Source organism: Lissotriton helveticus, chromosome 8, assembly GCF_964261635.1.
Source record: "Lissotriton helveticus chromosome 8, aLisHel1.1, whole genome shotgun sequence".
Taxonomy (NCBI): Eukaryota; Metazoa; Chordata; class Amphibia; order Caudata; family Salamandridae; genus Lissotriton; species Lissotriton helveticus.
The window spans coordinates 425,103,412-425,131,056 of NC_136069.1; positions in this window are offsets into that span (position 1 = coordinate 425,103,412).

Here is a 27,645-nt window from a genome sequence, read left to right on the forward strand (position 1 = left end):
TACAAAATGTGGCTGCCAGGCTACTCTGTCATGTTCCGAAGACTATGTCAGTCTCTGGTTTTCTCCGTGATCTTCATTGGCTAAAGGTGGAGAATCGAGTCAAATTCAAAGCCTTGAGCTATATGTTAAAAATCAAAACTGGAATGGCTCTGCGATATTTGCACTCTTTAGCTCAACTCTGTATACCTTCACGTCCTCTGCGCTATGTTGTACAGTCTAAATTCACTATCCCCAGAATCAAACTCACTCGCAGGCGTGGTCGGTCCTTCTCTTACCTGGGACCTTCCCTTTGGAACTCTCTCCCTATTTCTCTACGGGAGGAAACCGTCTATGGTAGTTTCCGCAAAAGTTTGAAGACATGGCTGTTTAATCTGTAATTTCCTTTTTGTTTTTCACTCAACTACTGGGCTGGCGACGGGAAACCCCTTGGGGTAGCTGTGCGCCCTATAAATTTAAATACCATAACAAGTGACAAGAGAAACACAATGTTTTACTCTCTATATTCCATTATCCTGAATGCTGCTTTGACATATTTATCCAGAATTTAAGATATTAGATTCCTACAACTGTAGATTCTTCCTATCACTACCACAACTTAGTGGTTAATGAAGCTGATGTTGGGCACTGTACTCTACCCCTCCCCCACATCTGAATCCTTGCAGGCAAAACGCAGTTGCTCAGTTATAAGATAGATGTTGCTTTTCAAATGATCTTGTGCCTATAACATTAGCCCATTCTTGATAGAATTTAAAGAATTACTTCAAGGCATTTTAAAGCAATTTTGGGGTGAGAACAGCAGTAGCGCAAGCTTTGAGAGGGCCCGGGGTTGAATCCCCACCTCCCTATCGCCTATATGCATTCCGAATCCTCGCACCCTGTTAAGCGCACAATACAACCTTGCACTCTTGTGGCGCAGACAATGCCTGCTATAGCATCCCTCCACCTTTTCAAAAGGAATGTGCGCAGCTTTTAAAATTCCTGCAGAAGTCCACCATACTCTATCCTACCTAGACAGCCACAATGTGGACATAGTTCTCCTGCAGGAGACATTTAAGTGCACACCCAATCTACACGTTTGCATGGAAGTGGGGTGCCCACAGGTTACTGGCCAACTATGCATCTTATGCCTGGGGCACCACTGTTCTGGTGTGCCGGGGCCTGCTCTTCTGCCTCTTCGATGAGGATACAGACACCTATGGGAGTTAAAAATACTTCAATTCGTTGTGGGGGTCGGCATCTCACTCTCCTTAATAAGTATAGCCCTAAATCAAATGATCCTGACTTCCTTAGACCTGTTTGGCATAAATGTATATCACTCTCCCAATGCGGAATACTGTGGAGGGGGGGGATTTCAACTTGGTGCTCGATAAGGACCCAGAATGCTCCAATACTGCAACATGCGCGCACCACATGGCTGCCTTCGCTAATAATGAGCAAGTATGGGCTAGTGGATATCTGGAGACATAGACACACCAACCTCCAGTAGGGTGCACATGTTTTCACAACACATGGTTCATGGGCACGGCTAGACCATTGGTTGGGCATGGGGAACATCCTTTACAACGCAACTTTTACCACGCAGTGCCTTTACGACGCAACTTTTACAATGCAAACCATTACAACGCATTGCGCTGGGGGGCGCTCTAGGATAGGGAATTTGTTTAATGTACTATCCAACACCTTCCCTACTATCCACGGGGACTGGAGTTGGAATAGTAAATTAAACAATTCACTATCCAGCGCCTAAAAGCACTATGCGTTGTAATGGTATGCGTTGTAAAAACAGCATTGTAAAAGCATGCGATGTAAAAGCATGCGTTGTAATGTCATACATCCGTTGGGCATTCGTGATGTTTGCAGCTGGATCCATCCTGTTCAACATCTCCCATGCACTTTGTCAGACCACTCACCTTTTAAATGTACCTGACTCCAAGCACTGTACCTTCACCTGACACTTATCGCCCACAGCTTTATTAGACGCCCTTCAAAAGTGATATACAAATCAAAATTCTCAACTACTTTCATGACAATGAGACCTCTGTTGAATCGACTGGCACTGTCTGGGAGGCTTTGAAGGCATGTATGCGCAGGATCTGCATTGCCAAACAATATGATGTGCAGAGAACATTGCACAATGATCTTGACAAACTGGAAAAGGAACTACATGAATTAGAAACACAATATGAACACACCATCATCCCACACTCTAAAATCAGGACAATATTGTTAGACTTTACAGATCTTGCCGACTTGGAGGTCAAACACTTATGCAGGCTCGCTGTGGCCAGAACATATGGGGAGACAAAGAGATTAAGTAGAATGCTGGCAATTTGTCTTGCCAGATGACTCCACCACCAGGTATTCTCCAGTTGGAGACTGCAGGAGGCAACACCTGCTTGTAGGCAGATTATTTTTTTGGAGCAATGAGTTTCATACTACTCAGATTCTACACATCCCATATCTCTAGATCCCCAGAAGATTACACAGACTATTTTGAGCACATTACACTGGCCTGGATTTAGGGTCCTCATCGGCAATTCTTAGACATGTCTGTTACCCTCACCGAAGTCATGACTGCCATTGATAACCTCCCCACTTGCAAGTCCCTTGGAAGGTGACAGGTTCCCCTCTGAATTATAAAAAAAACAATGCTGCTGTTCATGCTCTCTGACGGTTCCACATGTATGAGGAGGCACTGTAGATGGGTGTTCTCCTCTTCACTCCATGAATCCACAAGAATCACTCTTCTCAAACCCGGCAAACTGCCATCTACTTGGACTCTTATCGTCCACTCTCTCTTATAAACACAGACTCGAAGATATTTTGTCAAAAATCCTTGCAAACTGTCTGCTACTGCATCTTCTGGACCTGGTGCTGCTGAATCAAGCAAGATTTATTCTTGGGACATCTACACTGTACAACCTCCGCACTCTTTTCGCCCTACTACACCAACTCCAGCCAGACCACGGGGCTTTGGCTGTCTTTTTAAACCCCACCAAAGCCTTCGATTCCTAGGAGTAGGGGTACCTCTTCACAGTGTTGACCAGACTAATATTCCTAAACCTGCTTTACTATGGCCACATCATCTGATTTAGATTAAATGGATTACTCTCAGACACCTTCAAGAGAGGCACACTCCAGAGATGCCCCCTCTCACCTCTGCGTTATACCTTAGCACAAGAACACTTGTCATGTGCAATTTGCCAAATACATGGCCACCGGGGCCTTGGGTTTTCATGACAGAATATAGTGGCGTCCCTCTATGCAGGTGACATCACTTTATAAAACAGTGGCCCGGCAAAGAACATCACTCTGGTTATCAGGGAATTCACGCTCTTCAAAGCACTATCTGGTATTACAATAAACTGAAATAAATTTACAATTTTTCAGTTGTCACCAGCTACACGAGAGGGATTTGGATTTCCCCCAGTCCTGGACCCCTACGTCCCTAAGATACTTTGGTACTGGGCTCAGCAGAGTCAAAACTGCAGGTTCTCCTTGAGAATTATGGTGTCATAATGACAAAATAGAGAAATACACCAACAGGTGGCAGAGCCTGCTGCTATTCTTGATAGGCAGGATAGCTTTTACAAAGATGGCCACACTTCCCAAACACATATCTCTTCAACAACATTCCCATTGTGCTTTTTAAAAATTTCTTTAAGATACTCAGATCACACCTAGTGGTACTGGTGTGGGTAAACAGCCCCGCTTTCGATGGGAAGTGTTGACCCTTCCTTACATACATGGCCCACCTAGCAATGGAACTTGAAATGTCGTCCAATGGCACTTGATATATCGTTGTCCACTTTGATCGACTCGATTCCCAGCCACCCTCATACTGAAATTAACTTTGTCTCTTGCACTCGACTAGTATGGGAGGGGCTCTGTAGGCACTTGGCTCACCCCATTCTATTTGCCCTGGAACAACCTATCACCCATTTCTCCATGTCCGCTCTCACAAGTGACTATGCAGTCCTACTGCACATGCAAAACTGGCATGTTACTCATATGGCGGACATCTTCCCAGGGGGTACAGCTCTAGACTATGAGACGTTATCCACCAGAGGCAATGTTTCTGCCCTTAATGCGCTTATCTATTACAGGCTCAGAGCGTTATAATGTAAATGTAAATGTGGGTTTACTTGTAAAGCGCACTGCCACCCTACTCAGGGTATCCTGGCGCTGTATACCGCTGTTGAACCCTTCCTGGTTGTCCCTGTAAGATGCCCCCTACTGGGCACCCCCAAGGTGGAACCAGGCATCCCAGCGCCACTGGGGCCGTTGTGGAGATTAAGCAAGCTATTGCCCAGAGTTGCAGAGTGGGACCCATGATTAGAGTAGGCACCAATGCGAGAATTGTCGAGTCCGCGGACATTGAGCCCCGATACCCTGCCGCATCGGGAATTGAACCCTGGTCCCGGGCCGGACCTCTGCATCAGGGTCTGCCGCCTCTAACCAGTGAGCCACACTTCTCCACAAGATAAATACCCTACATTCCATCAGGAGCCCCTTAGTTCTAATTCCCTGTCTCTGCTTCACACTGCTCTCACCTCCAGGCATCTAGTGACCAAGCTCTATACCACTGTACAGTCTGAGGGCCCTATCTCCATCCCCTCAGCAAAAGAACAGTGGGAAGCAGACTTGGGAGTCGTGATCTCCAAAAGCATAGACATATTGTTGCAGGCAGATAGGAGAGCTTTCCCCCAACGGCCGACTCAGATTACTGCACTTCAAATTTCGGCACCACATTTACCATACACCCCTGTGTCTCTTCCAGCTGAAACTCAGAACAGACACTTCTTGTATAAAGTGTAGGGCCGTGGAGGCAGACCGTGCCCATATGGCTTGGTGCTCCACATGTGTTAATGCTTTTTACGATGAAGTGTGTAGTGATTAAGACCACAACACGAGGAGAGGCAGTAGAGTAGAAGGTTTATTGTGGTACAGGTGCTGAGCAGCAGCTAACTCCTCAACTCCATAACCGACAACTGAACATTTTAAATCATGTTCTTTTTGGAACAGAATGTCGGAACACAGACACAAGCATTCCAAAAAGACTAGAACATTACATTATCCTCTCCTCTAAAACAAATTAATAACAAAAATAAATAAATAAATACATAAGGAAAAAAAACAAGAAGAAAATAGATTAAAATCAGAAAATACAAATTCATTTCAAAACATGACATAATGATACTTAAATGCAATGAAATAGTAATATAACATTTTTAATGATACTTGGCAGGAATAAAACGCTGACGACTACTCCTGCGTAAACTAACGGGCTATGATCAGTTCTCAATTGTAAATGTTTACCCCAAATGTAAGGATTTAACTTCCTTATGGCCCACCAGCACGCCAACAATTCATTCGCAATCACAGCAAAATTGAATTCTGATCCACGTAGAACTCTAGAAGCATAGCCTAAAGTCTGTTCTGTACCATTGATATTTTGAGTGAGAACGGCTCCTCAGCCTAATCCACTGGTATCCACAGTAATTGTGCACATAGCATTGTGATCAAAAGGCTTCAATACCTTTGAGCTGACTAACTGCTTCTTAATCCATGTAAAAACTGAATCACAGTGTACATCCCATACAAAAGGAACATCCCTCTAGAGCATATTTGATAGTGGTTGTACGTTCGATGCATAATCTGGTATAAACCGTGAATAAAATTCACATAGACCGATAAATGATTTCAGACCACCTTTTTCTTTGAGAGGAGAACTATCCACTATAACCTTAACTAAACCTGGTCTTGGTTCTACACCTTGTTCTGACAAAACATGACAAAGATATTCCACTTTCTGAGTCCTGAACACACACTTTTCTTTCTTCAAAACAACTCCACCATCTCGCAAAGCTTCCAGTACTCTAAACATAGTATTATCATGAGATTCACAAGTAGTACCATGAATTAAAACATCGTCCTGAAAAACAACAACACCTTTTATGTTCTTTAACCCCTTCCATGCTGATGACGGCCACCGGCCGTCATGCATCACAGTGCTCGTGTGCTGATGACGGCTGGGAGCCGTCATGACCACACCTGCGATCGGAATGTGCCGCACAGGTGCAGAATTGCGGCCGCGCCCAAGGGGTTAATAGATTGGACATGATTCTCTGAAATACTGCTGCCACAGAGGCCAATCCAAATGGCATGCGACAGTACTGAAAAGAACCAATAGGAGATACAAAAGCAGTGAGATGCCTGGATGACGGATCTAAAACGACCTGATGATACGCAGAAGCTAAATCCAGCTTGCTAAACCATTTTGAGCCATTTATCAGAGACAACATATCTGGAATTTTTGGGAGAGGGCGCGAATCCACCCAAATACTCTTATTAGGACAGCGTAAGTCAATGCAAATACGAGGATCGCCATTTTTCTTCTTGGCGACAACCAAGGGAGAAAGCCAAAGGGAAGATTCAATTGGTCCGCTTATCCCTTTCTTGCAAAGACTATTGAGTTCTCGTTCAAGCTGGTTCCTAACACTAAATGGTACGTTTCTCAATCTGTGTTTGACGGGTATAGCGTTGTCTTTAATTCCAATGGTGTGATTAAACCCTTTCACCTCTCCAAGTTCATCACCAAAAACAGAAGGAAAACGTTCGACTAATTTATCCACAAAGTCATCTGTTTGCACAACAGACACAGGATCTTTAGTACCTGGCCTAAGTACCATCTTTAACATGCCTTGATGAAACCATCCAAGAATATTTAACCCTTTGATGGACACGTAGATTTTTCCAAAAATCTTTCTCCCTCTAAACTCAAGTGTGTCCTCAAAATATCCTGCACGTTCTGTTTTCTTACCCTCATAAGAGACAGGAGATCTATCTGGTGGTTGTAACTCACGATCACCCCAAACCTCATGAAATAGTTCTTGGGTTAACATAGTTATCCTCGCTCTGGAGTCAACTAGCAAACAAACTATTTTATCCCCGATTCCAATATCAATGTATGGATCAACACACTCAGAGGATGAGTCAGAATTACTGCACAAATCTCCAACAACAACCACCATTTCTCTTAGGTCATCTTGAATGTTGCTCAAATCATCTTGCTTGTACTCAGAAACAGACACCTTTGCAACTGAAGAAGAAGAACCCCATTGTTTGTTGTCTTGTAAATGCATCATATTGCGCTTCACGTTTTGACATATTTTAGCTAAGTGTCCTAATTTCCCACAGACTCTGCAAGTGACATTTTTTGCGGGACAGGGACATCCAGATTTAAAATGTGGATAATTACCACACTTAAAGCAAATATTACTTTGCTTGAAAAACTTGTTCTCTGTGCGTGTAACCGTGTTACTTTTACCCTCTTTAAACTTCACAATATTCACACAATCATCTTTAGTTGTTGTTGATGGTATTTTCTCCTCTAGTTCTTTAACAGAGAATTTTGAAAACTCTATGCTTTTGGCAACACGTACAGTTTCCTCAAGTGAAGGATTACCTAAAGAGAGTAATTTCTGCTGAATACCTTTGTCTGTGCACTTACAAATATAATGATCTCTAATTTGTTTGAATATGTTTATTGCATATTTTCAGGTGTCTTACAACATTACACATAAGTAAACGGAAAAGATGCAAAGTGCCGCTATGAAAATCGTGCGTCCTAGTGCTGTATCGACAACAGTACACATAAATGAGCTCATTAGCAAGGAGCAGGATAAAGACAGTGTAAATGAAGTAGCATGGTTAAGGCTATAAAGTCTGGCTTATATGCAAGAGAATAACATTTTATAATTGCAGCACTAGGTGACGGAGAAAGTTGAAACTGTTTTCTCATGGCATTGCAGATTTGTTCATCGAACGTGCTAGTGGTGTTAAAACAGCAACGTTAAAGGAAAAAGGGCCTAGAAATAGCGCAACAAAACATCCACAGCTGTTTTCTTTAAAGCAATAAACTATAATGAACAATCCAACAAATTCTAGAAACTAAATAGTGGGTGGTGTCTGATAACAAAAGCTTGTGTGCGTGTGATGGCCATGGGGTAGGCAACGAGTAGGTCCGCACTGCTTTTCAGTGGTTATGAGGGTGTAGAGCGTAGATGTAGGCGCATGGGCGTCACCGGGAGGAGGGGGGGTGTGAGTGGTCACTCTATGCCGTCCTGCTGGCATATTTGGTGGTAGGATGCCAAGATGTTCTCCCAATCTAAAGCTATTGGGAACTTACGGAGTCCCGCTGTCTCTTCTCTATGGAGCGCCACACTCTCAGCCCTTGCCCAGTTATCCAACGAGTTACGCCAGTGTATTGGCTGGGGGGGGACAGCATGTTTCCAGCGTTTAGTAATGAGGCGTTTTGCCGTGATAAGCCCTAGATCCCAATACCTCGCCTGAACTTTCGTCTGCTTCGTCCTCTTAAATAAGCCCAGTAGGCAAGCCTCCCATGTAAACGGCAAGTTGCCCCCCCGTTGTCTTCGCCAATGTCCTGGCCACCGTAGCCCAGTAGGTGTATAATGAAGGGCATGTCCAAAGGATATGTAGGAACTGCGCATCTACAAGTCCACATCTGGAGCATGCTGTTGTGGTAAGCCCAGAGTACTGATTAATCTTGTCAGGGGACAGGTATGCCCGGTGTATAATGTAGTAGTGTATGGTCTTAAAAATATAATGATCTCTAATCATTTGATCTCTAAAAGTTTCAAACTGACATTCCGCACTCAACATTCGCAAAGCAGAAATGAAGTCCTCTACTTTCTCCCCTTGTCTCTGCTCTCGTTTATAAAACTTGTGCCTAAGTACAACCAAACTCGGTTGTATATCAAAACGTAATTCTAACATCTTCACTGTTTCTGTGAATTCATCAATGTCTTCTTCTTCTGGAGCACGTACTAAGGGAGGCAAGTGTTTGAAAATAGATCGCCCTTCAAACCCAAGTGTGTTTAACAAAAGATATTTTTTTCTTTCAGCCCTGTAGCGTGGAGCTCCTATTGCTCCTAGATAGGTAGTAAAAGCATCATACAATTTTTTCCAAATGATAGGTGGTTCACCTGGCACTTCTAGAAAGGGCGGAGGAGGAGAAACGGCTTGCATGTTTGTTTTACAGTAGATTTTCTGACAGTAGTGCGTTTTTTTTTATATTTCACATTGACAAAGAAAAAGAATATGCTTAACTAAAAAAATATTTTTACACTTTCCAGGATAAAACTCCAACAAAAACGTTCATAAAAGATGTTTAAATTATATGTATTTTCCTTTAAAAATGTTTAATATACAATGAGGGAAGTATGTATCAAGGTGTGCGTGTCACCGACAATAAACACACAGTATAAATCTTCTTCAAAAAATGAATAACAATAGCTTACTTCGATCTTCCTATAAATTGTGAAAGTTATTGATTGTTGTGGGTATCACCGAAAGTGCCCGCTCCCTCGAAGTGTCCTTAATGCTATTACTCGTGTTGTCTCACCTTTCGTGAATGTCACAACAGTTCCTTATATGTGCACGTCACCGTGTACGCACTTGATCCCTTGAGGATACTAATTGGTGTGCGTGTCACCGTGAACGTCTTGACTGATAACTTCTCTCTCAGTAATGCTCCTCTGACTGTGATGCGAAACAACACTTCCTTCTTTAAATCTATCGCAAACATATCCAAGATGGCGCTTATGTTGCGTTGTGCGCGTCAGACGTAGCGTCAAATATGCCAATATCCTTGCGCTTCAACACTTAAGATGGCCCCCAAATTTGCGCTTAGGTTGCGTGTGTTAAACGTACCGTCACGTATGCCAATCTCTCGACGCTTCAACTCTCAAGATGGCCGCCACAAGAAAAACTATAACGTTGACTTCTAAAGACGCGGTGACGTCGAGATCACAAGAAGCTTCCCTCAACTTATTTTTTTCTGCCGCCGAAAACGTAAAATAATTTAACAGTACCTTGCTTGAAGTATACCCCATCGCGTACCCAACGAGCACATATCTCTTCATGACGTTGAAGAAACAGACCGCCCAATGGAATATTCCTTCGACGATATTGAGGTAACTTCAATTATTTTCTTTTCTTTTTCTTCTGTGGGTCCTGCATGCACCTGTACCTCATCGCCACGTTTTTTGTAGTGATTAAGACCACAACACCAGTAGAGGTAGTAGAATAGGAGGTTTATTGTGGTACAGGTGCTGCGCAGCAGCTAACTCCTCAACTCCTTAACCGACAACTGAACATTTTAAATCATGTTCTTTTTGGAACAGAATGTGTGAAAACAGACACAAGCATTCCAAAAAGACTAGAACATTACAAAGTGTTTCGTACATTGTCTAATATGGCGGGTCCAACTCTTGAACCCTCGCTGAAAATGGCCCTACTGGGTTGCACCGAGTCTGTGGAATGGGGCGTCAGGTGATTTGTCTCTGTTGCCCTCCTTCTGGCCAAGTGATGTGTAGTTTGTGTTTGAGGCAGCGAGCGTTCCTATTTTAAAACATTTTTTAATCTTTTTTTTTTAGAGTTTTATATAACGCAAAATAGACCCAAATCATCGGGTATCAGAGCACTTTACATGAGCACCAGGTCCGTTACAGATAGACACATTAATTTTTGTTAGGCACAGGAGATTTTGTGATTTGAATCACAGAATGTTGAACGTCATTGCCGAGACTCGAACCCAGTTCCCCAGCTTCAAGGTCGACGGCTCTAGCCGTAGGGCTACATCCGCTCCTATACAGTTCAGTTGTGTATTAAGAGTGTGACCTTATTGCAACGATCAAGTGGAACTCTACTACTTCACATTTCTGCAGGCACTTCATCCACACTTGGGTCCCTTTGCTGGCATATTTGCTCATGCAGAAGGTGCCACATTAGGACCTATAGTTGATCAATGTGCAGACCATTTGTAGGAGAGGCTTGGCTCTATACCTAGAGATGGCCGAGCGAACTATAGCAATCACTAGTCCACACGTCCTGAACTAATATGTTGATGCATAACTGTAACGTGTTGTAATGTTGTAACCCTCTAACCGTCTGGAGATGTGGGGGTAGATAACCATCTGTGCTTTATGACACGGGTCATGCGGGCGATGGGTATTGGACTGTGATCCATACCAATAATCAGATTGCCTAAGCATGTTATGCACTCTTGTCAACTGTTCTTTGTTTCTGATAAAGTAATGAAAAAGGATTTACGACTGTGCACAGGCTTTTAACTCCAATTTAATACTGGTGTAGCGTGCCGCAGAGGTATCACCTCGTCCTCCTTGAGGTGTTCAAAATCAAATAATCACCACTGCGTCCCTACGAATTGAGGGACAACCCTCTGGGCACAACTTAAAGTTGAAATCGCTATATGCGATATTTTCAATCTAATAAATGTAATCCAATCGTTGTATTCAATCAGTTAACATCATCCAGACTGGGTTATAACTGATATATTTATTCCATCTTTTATAATTTCAAATTGATTTGTTGTACATCACATTCAATTTGTATCCATTATTTCAAATTCTCACAAGGTCCCAATGCATTTCGTGTGTGCAAAATTTCCTAGGCAGTCAAGGATTCTAAATAAAATAAACAAGTGAAGGACCCAAGTCAAGGACAATTGAATAGCTGGAAGGGCTGATCTAAAATCATCAAATTTTAATAAAAATGAACATATAATTAATACAGAAACAAAACACCTGCGGTGAATCGAAAATAATAAAACTATATAACACAATAATACAGATTACACACAGAAATTACAATTTAAAAACATGGTACAGAATAAAATAATGACAGAAACACCAATCATGGGGCTGTCTGACCAAAATAACAATGCAATACTCGACGCGCGTTTCGGCGAATTAACGCCTTCTTCAGGAGCCACAGAGCAATCTGAAATTATACAAAACATAACATAAGATACAGTACACTGTTACATTTCTAAATGTGGCAATAATAAAACTACGAATAAGTACTCTATTTCACATATTTCGATTCTCCTAAAAAGGTTTAATTTAAGGGTCCATACATCATAGCAGCTAGTACCATGGCCTTGGAGCGGTGGGTCTATAATCAAAACACTTTGTCTATATCGATGGCATCACTTGTGCTCAACTGATTTATTTTTATTAAATTTAATGGGAACATTGGAATGATGCTATGCATTTTTCTCCACCTAGATCTAATTGGTACACCAATTTTTATGTATGAGCACTGTCCGAGCCAATCCCTGGTTTTTTATGAAGTAAGTAGAGAATGTATCATCAAGGAAACTGACTATATGATTATACTTTTTATCAAATATGTGACATGTAATACGTGATATCAATAATTTGCCTTATAGACTATGCGTGAGTTGTACTCTTTCATTATTAGCCTACATGTGTCTATCAATGTACATAAAATAAACAAAGTGTCAGAAACAAAGAACAGTTGACAAGAGTGCATGACATGCTTAGGCAATCTGATTATTGGTATGGATCACAGTCCAATACCCATCGCCCGCATGACCCGTGTCAATTGTCCTTGACTTGGGTCCTTCACTTGTTTATTTTATTTAGAATCCTTGACTGCCTAGGAAATTTTGCACACAGGTTGTTTACCCTGCCCTAGGAGTCTATTATAGCATTACCCAGGGGGTCCTTGTTATTTACGTCTTGTTTACCCAATGCATTTCGTGCCATCAGGCACTTCATCAGGGGAATCTGTAAATTAATATATATGATGAAGACCCACATTCAAATATCACGTGTAACAAAATACTACAACAACCTATATATACAACAGTGAGAATCTACCTCTCAAAGCGTGTCTCCAATGATTTACACTTGCAAAGTATGATTTAAATAAAACATCAGAGTGACAGTAAATTGCTATGCAGATATGCAGCCAGTGAGCATCAAAATCGTAAATAAAAATAATAATTCCTGTTCGTAAATCAAAAAATATAATGTTAATTGTATTATCTAAATTCATTCACTGTAATATTGATAACAGGGTTACGACCAGTGAAATTCGACAAGAAAACAATGTTTCTACAAGACGAGTGCATGATAAATTAGTGGCGCATGATTTTAAACTAAAGACTGATAAAGGAGGTGCAATTGTTTTAATGGATACAGAATTTTACACCACAGAAGTGAATATACATGTCATGGATCAGTCTATATATGCTCCCTTAGGGTTTAACCCTACAACAAAATTTAAAGAGCTTCTACAGTCAATTCTGGAGAAAGCATGCATTGACGGAATCATTACAGAGAAAACAAAAAAAATTTTGACAAAAACTCATCCCAGGACACCATCAATTTACATGCTACCCAAAATTCACAAAAATGTATTGCACCCACCTTTACGCCCCATCGTTAACACCAGAGAGAGCATACATGAACCTATAGGACAATTCTTAGACCTACACTTGAAAGATTTTGTAATTCAGGCTACATCGTACATTAAGGACACCACCGATTTTTTGAAAAAAATGGCTCAAGTTACACTCTTGGATGGTCAAGAAGTATGGCTATGCACCATAGACATGAAAACGCTTTACACCTCCATTCCACACGATTTAGGCATCGAAGCAGTAGAATCTATGTTATTACAATCTGATCTTGACATTGATTTTCAAGTGTTTTTGATACAATTACTAAACTTTTCATTATACCAAAGATATTTCAAATGGAACGAAGAGTATTATCTACAACTGAGTGGTACCTCAATGGGTAATTGTATGGCTCCGAGCTACGCAAATATCTTTATGAGCAACTTTGAGACAAATCATATTCTAAGTAGAGAACAGTGGAAAAAATATGCACGTATTTATCTACGATTCATTGATGACATTTTTGTGCTATGGCAGGGCCCACATGATGTGTTAATACAGGAACTGGATAATCTCAACAATATTAATGATCGGATACAATTTACATACCAGACTGACAAAACAACTATAGCTTATCTGGATGTCCTATTGAAGATTGAATGTAATCAAATCACTACTACATTGTACAAGAAAGTCACGGATCGCAATAACCTACTGCACTATCGAAGTTTTCACCAATCATCTTTGAAAAATAATTTACCAATTTCGCAACTATACAGAACCAAAAGAATAGTCTCAGATCCAGAAGAATCTGACAGACAAGTAAAGATGATGTTGAAAAGATTCCATGAACGAGGATACCCTTCTGAAATTTTACAAGAAGCTGAGGTCAAATGTTCCACAAAAACGCGGAGTGATCTCCTACAATCAGTTCATAAAGTGGAAACCAAAAGGATGGTTGCTGTGTCAAAATACTCGACAAAAAGTCATGTGTTTAAAAGAACAATATTGAAACACTGGCTGATTCTGGCATCTGAGCCAGACTTTAAAGGTATATTTGAAGAGAATCGCAGATTTGCTTTCACTAGGAGCCGTAACATCTTAGATCTACTAAAGACTCCAAAAATGTTAAAACTGACTACACAATACAAAGGGACACAGCCTTGTATAAATTGTAATAATTGCAATGCCATCATTAAAGGAACAACAATAAATCACTCACGAAGTGGGAAAGCCATAGAATTGAAAGTGACAGCCACTTGTGACTCTAAGAATTTAGTTTATCTATTGAAGTGCCCCTGCGGCCTTGTGTACGTCGGAAAAACCATCAGAAAGATCAAAATCAGACTCTTTGAACATAAGAGCAGTATTAGAAGGAATGATGAAAAGTCGACTGTGGCATTACACTTTGATGAATGCAGACATAATGTTTCGCAATTGAAATTTTTGGTTTTAGACACACTTGATAATGATGAATATGTTGATCTCAACCGGAAACTACTGCAGAAAGAAAATGAATGGATTTTTAAATTGGATGCTTTGAAGCCCCATGGGCTTAATGAACGCACGGAATTCTGGTGCTATCTGTGATACAGACTAATGATTTGACAACAATCTGACAGTAGTAATTATGTGATGTTTAATTGACATATTATTTTGCACTGTTCTTCTAGTTTAACGAGGTACAGCTTATGATATCATTTAAAGTTCACACACATATATGATTCATGATATTACACACCTGATTTCCATCATACGGTATACTTTGTTAATAGTGGCACATACCCTTTTCATACACATTTCACACTCCAATATGGCTGCCAGACTATTGAACGTTTTCATAGCGTTCAGCGCGACATCGTTTATTTCTAAACCCGGTACAACCTGCTTTTAATGGTGAACGAGGGCATAACGCTTCGGCGTTCGTGAGAGCATGTCACACCGAACGCAGTAACATTGCGGTTTAACCGGTAAGAGCGAACCTATTTTAAGGTTTTGTTTTAAGTTCTGGCACTTATTTGACACTCTGAACCTACATGGTATCCGAATCCATTTCGTCACCATCGTCTTTAGTTTAAAATCATGCGCCACTAATTTATCATGCACTCGTCTTGTAGAAACATTGTTTTCTCGGCGAATTTCACTGGTCGTAACCTTGTTATCATTATTACAGTGAATGAATTTAGATAATGCAATTAACATTATATTTTTTGATTTACGAACAGGCATTATTATTTTCATTTACAATTTTGATGCTCACTGGCTGCATATCTGCATAGCAGTTTACTGTCACTCTGATGTTTTATTTAAATCATACTTTGCAAGTGTAAATCATTGGAGGCACGCTTTGAGAGGTAGATTCTCACTGTTGTATATATAGGTTGTTGTAGTATTTTGTTACACGTGATATTTGAATGTGGGTCTTCATCATATATATTAATTTACAGATTCCCCTGATGAAGTGCCTGATGGCACGAAATGCATTGGGACCTTGTGAGAATTTGAAATAATGGATACAAATTGAATGTGATGTACAACAAATCAATTTGAAATTATAGAAGATGGAATAAATATACCAGTCATAACCCAGTCTGGATGATGTTAACTGACTGAATACAACAATTGGATTACATTTATTAGATTGAAAATATCGCATATAGCGATTTCAAGTTTAAGTTGCGCCCAGAGGGTCGTCCCTCAATTCGTAGGGACGCAGTGGTGATTATTTGATTTTGAACACCTCAAGGAGGACGAGGTGATACCTCTGCGGCACGCTACACCAGTATTAAATTGGAGTTAAAAGTCTGTGCACAGTCGTAAATCCTTTTCATTACTTTATAGACTGAGTTACTCCAAAAAGACTGTGGAACGGCCTGCACGAAGGAAGAACACTATTTTGAGAGACAAAAATGTCGACATACGATGACATTACGAGAATCACAGAAGCACATGCAGACACATTTGCATTTGCAGCAGAAGATGTTTCTAAAATCTATGCATTGATCGATGAAGACACCACACCCATCCAGAACAAGGAAAGCAAAGAGAACAATATTAAGCAATTGCTATATTTAACAAAACGTGAGATAAATCAACGCTTGCATGCAAGCACTCTTATTAGGTATCATAGGGCACAGAGGATACCCAGGGGTCTGAGAGTGCCATTAAAGCCCCTTTTGTGCAAAAACGATCAGAAGTTCGTCGAACTGTGGTACGCCATACTGAATAAGTGTTCGTTGGACTTAATTTTACTAATTATTGAAGAACTTTCGAAAGTGTTAGAAGAACTTAATAAAGAAATTATACAAGCCAAGAATGTTTTACAAGAATCACTAGTAAAGGAAGATTGGGATCAAGTGATGGCTGATATTAACATACAATTGGATAAATACAGAGATGAGATAAATGAACGCAAGGTGCGAAAGTATAAAAGAGACACGATAGACTATAAGCTTGGAGAGGTCTATTCATGGGCGGAAGTATATGCGAGGAGACGTCCGAACAAACCCCAAACGAACACCTCTGAAACAGAAACATCATCTTCTGAAGGTGAATCACGCCAAACTCAACAAAGATCAACTACTGAAACATCTATTGCACGTTCAACAACTCAAACTCCTGCAAGTGGGCTTTTTCTAGAATCAGGCCAAAAAGACACCGTAGACCCAGGCGGGGCAAAAGGAGACGAGCCATCAACATCAGTGATAAAGGAACCGACAACCAAGATCAAGCGAAGGAACAGATAATGGAGGAGAACCAACTCGTGATAAACATTTCTTCACATCAGCTCACCAAACAGGAGAAACAAGTACTGCAGAAGGGAACATCTTTTGTTCCCACACACAACGTGAATAAATTGGAGCTTCATATTAGCTTGTTTAAATTGACACACAACTTAAAATTACGTAATTTTTTTGAGAATGTGGTGACACCTAACATTGAGAGAGAACAAGATATTCAATTGAAACATCTCAGACCACACAGTACTTATCAAGCACCTATACAAGTCTATTGATACGTTTGAGTCCTTGGTTAAACAAGAGATAAACCAAATTGATTATAAACATGGCACTAAATTTCATAACTTATCTAAGAAAGAACTTAATATCCTGAAGAATATTGCTAACAATCCTAAAGTTACAGTTCAGAGAGCTGATAAAGGAGGTGCAATTGTTTTAATGGACACAGAATTTTACACCACAGAAGTGAATATACATGTCATGGATCAGTCTATATATGCTCCCTTAGGGTTTAACCCTACAACAAAATTTCAAGAGCTTCTACAGTCAATTCTGGAGAAAGCATGCAATGACGGAATCATTACAGAGAAAACAAAAACATTTTTGACAAAAACTCATCCCAGGACACCATCAATTTACATGCTACCCAAAGTTCACAAAAATGTATTGCACCCACCTTTACGCCCCATCGTTAACACCAGAGAGAGCATACATGAACCTATAGGACAATTCTTAGACCTACACTTAAAAATTTTTGTAATTTAGGCTACATCGTACATTAAGGACACCACCGATTTTTTTAAAAAAATGGCTCAAGTTACACTCTTGGAAGGTCAAGAAGTATGGCTATGCACCATAGATGTAAAAACGCTTTACACCTCCATTCCACACGATTTAGGCATCGAAGAAGTAGAAGCTATGTTATTACAATCTGATCTTGACATTGATTTTCAAGTGTTTTTGATACAATTACTAAACTTTTCATTATACCAAAGTTATTTTAAATGGAACGAAGAGTATTATCTACAACTGAGTGGTACCTCAATGGGTAATTGTATGGCTCCGAGCTACGCAAATATCTTTATGAGCAACTTTGAGACAAATCATATTGTAAGTAGAGAACAGTGGAAAAAATATGCACGTATTTATCTACGATTCATTGATGACATTTTTGTGCTATGGCAGGGCCCACATGATGTGTTTATACAGGAACTGGATAATCTCAACAATATTAATGATCGGATACAATTTACATACCAGACTGACAAAACAACTATAGCTTATCTGGATGTCCTATTGAAGATTGAATGTAATCAAATCACTACTACATTGTACAAGAAAGTCACGGATCGCAATAACCTACTGCACTATCGAAGTTTTCACCAATCATCTTTGAAAAATAATTTACCAATTTCGCAACTATACAGAATCAAAAGAATAGTCTCAGATCCAGAAGAATCTGACAGACAAGTAAAGATGATGTTGAAAAGATTCCATGAACGAGGATACCCTTCTGAAATTTTACAAGAAGCTGAGGTGAAATGTTCCACAAAAACGCAGAGTAATCTCCTACAATCAGTTCATAAAGTGGAAACCAAAAGGATGGTTGTTGTTTCAAAATACTTGACAAAAAGTCATGTGTTTAAAAGAACAATATTGAAACACTGGCAGATTCTGGCGTCTGAGCCAGACTTTAAAGGTATATTTGAAGAGAGTCCCAGATTTGCTTTCACTAGGAGCCGTAACATCTTAGATCTACTAAAGACTCCAAAAATTTTAAAACTGACTACACAATATAAAGGGACACAGCCTTGTCTAAATTGTAATAATTGCAATGCCATAATTAAAGGAACAACAATAAATCACCCACGAAGTGGGAAAGCCATAGAATTGAAAGTGACAGCCACTTGTGACTCTAAGATCTTAGTTTATCTATTGAAGTGCCCCTGCGGCCTTGTGTACGTCGGAAAAACCATCAGAAAGATCAAAACCAGACTCTTTGAACATAGGAGCAGTATTAGAAGGAATGATGAAAAGTCGACTGTGGCATTACACTTTAATGAATGCAGACATAATGTTTCGCAATTTAAATTTTTGGTCTTAGACACACTTGATAATGATGAATATGTTGATCTCAACCGGAAACTACTGCAGAAAGAAAATGAATGGATTTTTAAATTGGATGCTTTGAAGCCCCATGGGCTTAATGACCGCACGGAATTCTCGTGCTATCTGTGATACAGACTAATGATTTGACAACAATCTGACAGTAGTAATTATGTGATGTTTAATTGACACCTATTATTTTACACTGTTCTTCTAGTTTAACGAGGTACAGCTTATGATATCATTTAAAGTTCACACACATATATGATTCATGATATTACACACCTGATTTCCATCATACGGTATACTTTGTTAATAGTGGCACATACCCTTTTCATACACATTTCACACTCCAATATGGCCGCCAGACTATTGAACGTTTTCATAGCGTTCAGCGCGACATCGTTTATTTCTAAACCCGGTACAACCTGCTTTTAATTGTGAACGAGGGCATAACGCTTCGGCGTTTGTGAGAGCATGTTACACCGAACGCAGTAACATTGCGGTTTAACCGGTAAGAGCGAACCTATTTTAAGGTTTTGTTTTAAGTTCTGGCACTTATTTGACACTCTGAACCTACATGGTATCCGAATCCATTTCGTCACCATCGTCTTTAGTTTAAAATCATGCGCCACTAATTTATCATGCACTCGTCTTGTAGAAACATTGTTTTCTCGGGGAATTTCACTGGTCGTAACCCTGTTATCATTATTTACAGATTCCCCTGATGAAGTGCCTGATGTGAGAATTTGAAATAATGGATACAAATTGAATGTGATGTATAACAAATCAATTTGAAATTATAGAAGATGGAATAAATATACCAGTTATAACCCAGTCTGGATGATGTTAACTGATTGAATACAATGATTGGATTACATTTATTAGATTGAAAATATCGCATATAGCGATTTCAACTTTAAGTTGCGCCCAGAGGGTCGTCCCTCATTTCGTAGGGACGCAGTGGTGATTATTTGTTTCTGATAAAAATTTATTTTAAATACAGTGTATGCTGTTTTTTTTAAATATTAAAGCATTTTTATAAATATTAATATTATTTTAAATACGTTTAAATTATTATTATTTGACTTAGTGTTAAAACCTTTTTAATTGTTAAATTTGTTCTTGTATTTTATTGAGATTAGAATGCTATTTGGGATTGTGTTTCAGTATTTTAGATGTATTTTATATTTATGAATTTTTACGTTTATTTTAGTATGTGCTGGTTACATATTTTAGTATATATATATATATAGGTCGCCCTTCCATTTTTCGCTGTTGTCTCCTCTGTTTTTGCTGGTATTAGATGCTTTGGGCGCTGTGCCACTGCCATTCAGTGCAACAGCGCAAATGCTCCCTGTGTAAATATGACCGTGAATTGGTATATCCCTGATTGGCTTATTTGGTTTACCTGTTGGTCCCTAGTAGTGTGGCCTGTGTGTGCCCAGGGCTGGTAACCCAAATGCTGCTGGTGGGCCTGCAGCGCTGGTTTGCGCCACCCACAGAAGCAGCTTGTAAAGTGTACCACAGACCTGCCACTGCAGTGTCTGCGTGCAGTCTAGAACTGCCATCTTGGCTGTGAAGAGCCCACACTTACCAGCCCCTGAACCTTCCATTAGCCTCATGTCAGTCATCCCTATGATAGGTGCATTGTGTGTGTAAGGTAGGACATGGCTTGGTATGTGTAGCATGTCCTGGTAGTTAATCACCCTCCATTTTGTTTTTCACTGCTGCAAGGCTACCTGTTCTCTGTAGGCTAGAATGGGCAGTCTGGCTATTACATCTTATAGTCCTATCTGACTCAGGGAACATGGTAGAAATTCGAGTTTAGTATGCCTGAATTCAGAATGATAAAATACATATTTTAGTGAAGTTGGTTTTAACATTCTGTGCTTGAAAATACCCCTTTTAGAAAGTAGGTATTGTCTTGCCTTAGTCTCCAGTGTGCTCTGCTGTTATGTGTATTGGCTGTCTGGGTTTAGAGGGGCAAGGCAGGCTGAGTCAGACTTGGGTTGAATGGAGAGATCTGCATTGAGTACTGGAGAGGGGTAGCTCCTTGACTTGAATAGGGCTGTGGCTGGCAAGGTGAATGCTGGCTCCACCTCCTACTGTGCGTCTGATGGCAGACCCCCTCTTTCTGAAAGGAAGGATGCAGCCTGGTAAACAAAGTGCTCCAGGCCTGAGCAGAACTGGTTTTGGCTGGGTTCAGTGACTAGAGACTTTTGAGAACAAAGACTTTTGGGGTATAAATATCTGTGCCCAAACCCCTGATTATTGTATTGCTCCTGGATGTCAAGAGGAACCTCTGTCCGTGTTACTGAAGGAATCTGCAGGAGAGGACTGCCCTTGTGTGCTGTTTCTTGGATTGGCCTGCAGTAGTTCCCTTTGGACTTGGAAGAAGAGGGAAAAGGACTTTTGACAGGCTTTTATTTTGCTAAGCAACCACCCAAGGGCCAGAAGAGAGCTAGCCTCCTGCTGGAGTCACAGGCACACCTGACTCCCCCACCAGCCTCCTTATTCCTCCCAGCGAGGATTTCTATCTGCAGGTGAGGCCCCTGTGAGTTCCAGGGCCTCTAGTTCTACTACAGAGAAGAGAGTGCTGAAATGGTCGCTAAAGCCCGTGTGCGAGCCGCCGCAGCTGAACAGCGTAAGAAAAATCATCGTGCTGCTGCCGCCGAGCGCTCGCAAATCAAAGATCATCGCATCGCACGCTTGCGGGCCATAAAGTGCTTGCTAACCCCCGAGATCATCGCATCGCACTTTTGCTGGCTTGTCGAAGGCTCGCTAACCCTGGATCATTGCATCGAGATCATCGCATCACAACATCGCAGAGCGGGCGCCGTGCGCTGTGCGCCTGCCATTTTCCTCGCATCGCACCCGGATCGTCACTCCCTAGCGGGCACCATTTCTTTCGTCGCAACCAGATTGCACATGCAACAGGATCAGCGCATCATCCTCCCTTGCGGAAGGATTCAACGCATCGCTGGCCTAGCGTGAAGAAGTCTGTCTCTTTGTTCCGCCCACACTCGCAGACCGGCGCATCATCCTCCCTTGCGGCAAGGATTCAACACATCGTCGGACTAGCGTGGGGAAAATCATCGCTACAGCTCGTTTGTGACATTTTGCTTGTTTTGCTACTTAATCCAGGTACTTTGTAAGTAAAAGGGTCGCAGAGACCCCTGCTTTGAGCTGAACTCCTATTTGAACACTTTGAACTCTTTTTCCTCCCTTTTTCAGTTGTGGCTTTTGAACGTTATTGGTCTTGTGTTAAGTCTATATATATAGATACTTATTTTTTATACCTACTTGTGTGGTGTCCCTTTGTAGTGTCCTTCACTGTTTTACTGTGTATGATCATAAATGCTTTACGCACTGCCTCTTGAGATAAGCCTAGCTGCTCGTGCTACGTTACCACAGGGTTGAGCAGGGGTTATCAAAGGGTGTAGCCCCCTTACCCTGACCTAGGAAGAAGGGTCCCTACCTGGACTGTGGCCAGCCACTGCCAACTAGAGACCCCCATTTCTAATATTGGTGGTCAGCGGTGAGGATCTGGACTTGCATTTGTGATCACATACAGTAATTACAGTGTACACTATTAGTGAGTGCAGATCATAACGCAACCACAGATGTTTTAGAGACTTTTTCTATTTTTGATTGATATCGCTAGTTATTTCTACAATGGGCAAGCCCAGATCCAATGCCTCGGAGGATCTCTCCTGGGAAGAAGAGAGAATAGAACCTACAATGCCAAGCAGCTCAAGTATTTTTTGCAAAAGATTCACAGTCCCTATCACAGGCCTCACTAAGAGGGAGGAGTTTTACAAAGCCCTGAAGGCCTGGCTAGAATCCAGGGATGCCCCTACGAATGTGGGTGAGCCTGGGGAGGAGGGAGAGAATACAGGAGAGCAGCAGGTGGAAGTAGTAGATTTGGTAGGTAGTAAAGCGCTTTCCAGCCCGGGCACTAGAGAGAGATAGGCGGCATAACATGGAGATGGCTAAGCTCAAGATGGAGGGTCAGAGGGACCTAGAGACCAAGAATTTAGAGGTTGAAATAATGAAGATGAAATTTGAACATGAGAGAGTATCGAGGGAGTTGGAGATTAAGGCAAATAGTGTAGAAATCTCCCCCTCGGTGACAGCATACCTGTAGTGCATACTGAGAGTACAGTGTATATACCCAAATAAGTTATTAAGGAATTCCACAAGAGTGAAGATATTGGACAATGGTTTGCAGCATATGAATTAGCAGTTGTGTCACACCGGGTCCCTGAGAAGAATTGGGGAGCTGGGTTGTGGGGTCGGTTTGTTAGTGAGGGGAGGAATACCTTGTTGGACCTGCCCCAGGAAAGTAGAATGGTTTATGCCCACATGAAGGAAGCTTTGATGACCCGCTACGGTTTAACCCTTGAGATGTATAGGCAGAGGTTTAGGACCTGCAAGAAGTTAGAGGGTACCACGGGGGTTAAATATGTGTCCTTTTTTTTTGCAGAGCAATGGAGCGCTGGGTAAAAGGTAGCAAAGTAGAAACTTTTGAGCAACTGTATGATTTGATTGCATGGGAGCATTTATCTAGAACTGTTTTCCTGAGCTACGCCAGCTCCTGATTGATTGCAAGCTAACTAACCCTAGGAAGCTTGCTGAGGAGGTGGGCCGCTGGGTGAGTACCCTTGTTCCCAAGGGTCCGATGGGAGACTTCGCCAAGGGTGGGCAGGGTCCCCAGCAGAGAAGTGGGGGGGCAGGGGTAAACCAAGGGAGTTTCCAAGAGGGCCCCAAAGTAATTCCCAAGGGAACCAAGCAGTGGTGTCCCAGCCTCCCCAAGAACAGAGGTCAATGCCCCCGACAGGTAGGCCTGATCAGAGGAGGCCCCTTACTTGCTATAAGTGTGGCCAAGCGGACCACTTTTATTTTGATCCCCAGTATCCCCTGAGGGACCACCCTGCACCAACCCGTGCACCACCCCGCCAGCTTGCTAGTGTAGCCCTAGGGGAGGAAGAGATGGGTCCCCTAGAGGGGTGGGACCCCATAGAATTGACCCTTGTTTCATTAGGAGACTTTGAAATGGTCCCTAAACCTGCACTGCCTGAAAACACTAAGAAGTACAGGCAGTGGGTGACCATCAATGGCCATAGAGTGGAGGCTCTGAGGGACACAGGAGCCAGTGTAACTGCTGTCAGCTCCCGGTTGGTGTCCCTCATGCATTCTACCCTATAGTGTCAGCAGACAACTCAGAGAGCCAATTTGAGGTGGCTCAGGTTCCCTTTGAGTGGGGGGTGGTCTTAGGACCTCTTCAGGTAGCTGTGAGGCCCGCCATGCCTGTAGACTGTCTGATGGGCAATAATTTAGAGAAATCCCCATGTGCTACGGTGGAGATGAGAGCTCACTTGCAAATGTTGGGTCTGCCTGAGTAGGCTTGTGCTACCACGAGGTCAATGGCAGCCAAGGAGGGTGTTGAGAAGGATCTCGGACCTGAGAGTATGGCCCAGATCCCTGACTTGGAGAGAAAGGGCAGGGGGCGCGGGAAGCTGGCCCCCTTGGTTCCCACGGCCCAGGAAGGAGCAGACCCCGAGGGGATGCCCTGGAGCCTACCGGGAAGCAGAGTGCCAACCTGGGTGACCTGCCTGAGCTGACCCATTTGCAGCAGGAAGGAGGACCCCCCAGGGAGGAGTTTTGTGAGCAGCAAAGAGTTTGCCCTTCTCTTGATGGTATGCGGCAACAGGCTGCAGCCCAGGCAGCTGGTGACCAGTCTGGTTCACATCTGATTTATTGGGAGAACGGTCTCCTGTATAACAAGCCTAAGGCTGCTGAGCTGGGGTCAGCCCGTGTGCTGGTGGTGCCCGCATGCTTTAGAGCCTTCCTACTTGGGTTGGCTCATGACATTCCATTGGCAGGACATCTGGGGCAGACCAAGATGGTCACCTACTTTTACTGGCCCCAGATGCGCAAGAGTTCAGACACTCATTGCAGGACATTTGAGACGTGCCAGGCAAGTGGGAAGAGTGGGGGGAATATCAAAGCCCCACTCCAGCCCTTTCCAGTTGTTAGTACCCCTTTCGAGCGAGTGGGCATTGGCACTGTGGGGACTCTGGATCCCAGGACAGCCATGGGCAACAGGTTCATCCTGGTTCTGGTGGACCATGCCACCTGGTACCCTGAAGCCATCCCACTCAGGATGGTGACGGCCCCCGTGGTGGGACGTGCACTGATGGGGATTTTCTCCACGTGGGGTTCCCCAGAGAGGTGGTGTCTGACAGAGGGACCAATTTCATCTCTTAGTACATGAAGCCTCTGTGGAGGGAGTGTGGGGGGTAACTTATAAGTTCACGACTTCTTACCACCCCCAAGGAAATGGTCTGGTTGAAAGGTTCACCCGGACCTTGAAGGGCATTATTATGGGCCTAGAGGAGCCCCTGAGGCGTAAGTGGGACATCCTCCTGCCATGCTTGTTGTTTGCCTACCGTTAGGTGCCACAGAAGTCCTTAGGGTTCAGCCCTTTGAACTGCTCTATGGCCATCCGGTAAGAGGGCCTCTAAGTGTGGTCAAGGAAGGCTGGGAGCAATCTCCCAGGAAACCTCCCCAAGATGTCTTCAACTACATATTGGCCTTCAGGAACCAGACGCGGAGTTTCAGAAAAATTGCTGAGGCAAATCTGGAAGCCAGCCAGGAGGAAATGAAATGCTGGCACGACCAGAACACCACTCTGGTTGAGTTTCAACCTGGTCAGAAGGTTTGGGTACTGGCCCCAGTGGAGCATGGCGCGCTAGAAGATAAGTGGACCGGTCCCTTTTGAGGAGGTGGAGCGCAAAAGTCCAGTTACCTACTTGGTGGACTTTCAGTCTCCCAGAACCTCTTGCGGGTCCTGCATGTGAATTGCCTGAAGCCCCACTTTGCGAGGTCTGAGGTGGGCATGCTTCTTGCCACAGAGGCTGGGATGGAGGAGGAGAGTGAACCTCTTCCTGACCTCCTGTGTGCAGGAGAGAAGGATGGGTCAGTGGTAGGTGTGGTCATCTTCACCACACTGACCACTGAGCAGCAGAGAGATTGTCACCAGCTGTTGGGGCAGTTTTCTGATTTGTTTTTCCTGGTGTCACTGAGTGGTGCGTCCATGATGTGGACACCGGAGACAGTCCTCCTGTCAAGCACAAGGCTTACCGAGTGACCGACCGGGTCTGGGCCTACATTAAGGAGGAGGTCTCCAAAATGTTTGCCCTAGGGGTGATTGAGTCCTCTAGCACCCCATGGTCCAGCCCCGTGGTCTTAGTACCAAAAGCTGCCGCGCCCGGTGCCACCCCTGAATTCAGATTCTGTGTGGACTACCCAGATCTCAATTCAGTCATGGAGACCAACGAGCACCCCATCCCCAGAGCTGATGAGCTCATAGATCGGTTGGGGACTGCCCAGTACCTCAGCACGTTTGATCTAACGTCTGGGTACTGGCAGATCGCCTTAACTGATGGGGCCAAAGAGAGGTCAGAATTCTCCACACCAGATGGGCACTACCAGTTCCGTGTGATGCCCTTTGGAATGAAGAATGCCCCTGCCACCTTTCAGAGGTTGGTCAACCAGGTGTTGGCTGGGCTGGAGGATTTCAGTGCCGCCAACCTGGATGACATTGCAGTGTTTAGTTCCTCCTGGGAGGACCACTTGTGCCACCTCTGGGAAGTGTTGATGGCGCTGCGCAGAGCAGGCTTCACAATCAAGGCCAGTAAGTGCCAGATTGGGCAGGGTTCTGTGGTATATTTGGGAAACCATCCTGGCATGGGAGCCCCCCAGGACCCAGACCCAGGTGAGAGCCTTCCTAGGTCTCACGGGTTACCACAGGAGGTTTGTCAAGGGGTATGGCAACATTGTTGCGCCCTTGACTGAGCTGACTTCCAAGAAGCAACCAAAGATTGTGAATTGGACTGACACCTGTCAGAAAGCTTTTGATGTCCTCAAGACTGCCATGTGTACAGCACCCTTCCTCCAGGCGCCCAATTTCTTGTCCAGACAGACGCTTCAGAGTATGGGGTGGGGGCTGTTCTGTCACAGATCAATGTGGAGAGACTAGACCAACCTGTAGCCTTCATCAGTACGATGTTACTTCCCCGGGAACAAAGGTGGAGTGCAATTGAGCGTGAGGCATTTGCTGTGGTCTGGGCACTGAAGAAGCTGAGGCCATATCTATTTGGGACTCACTTCCTGGTTCAGACAGACCACAGGCCCCTCAGATGGTTGATGCAGATGAGGGGTGAGAATCCCAAGTTGTTGAGGTGGTCCATTTCCCTACAGGGTATGGATTTCACAGTGGAACACCGCCCTGGCACAGAACACGCCAATGCTGATGGTCTGTCCAGATTTTTCCGCCTTAGTCAAGAGAACCCCCAAGGAGATGGGTAGTTCTCCCCACATTTCAGCTGGGGGGGTCACGTGTTAGACTTGGCACCATTGGCGTGGGTCTCCCTTCCATTTTTCGCTGTTGTCTCCTCTGTTTTTGCTGGTATTAGATGCTCTGGGCGCTGTTCCACTGCCATTCAGTGCCACAGCGCAAATGCTCCCTGTGTAAAT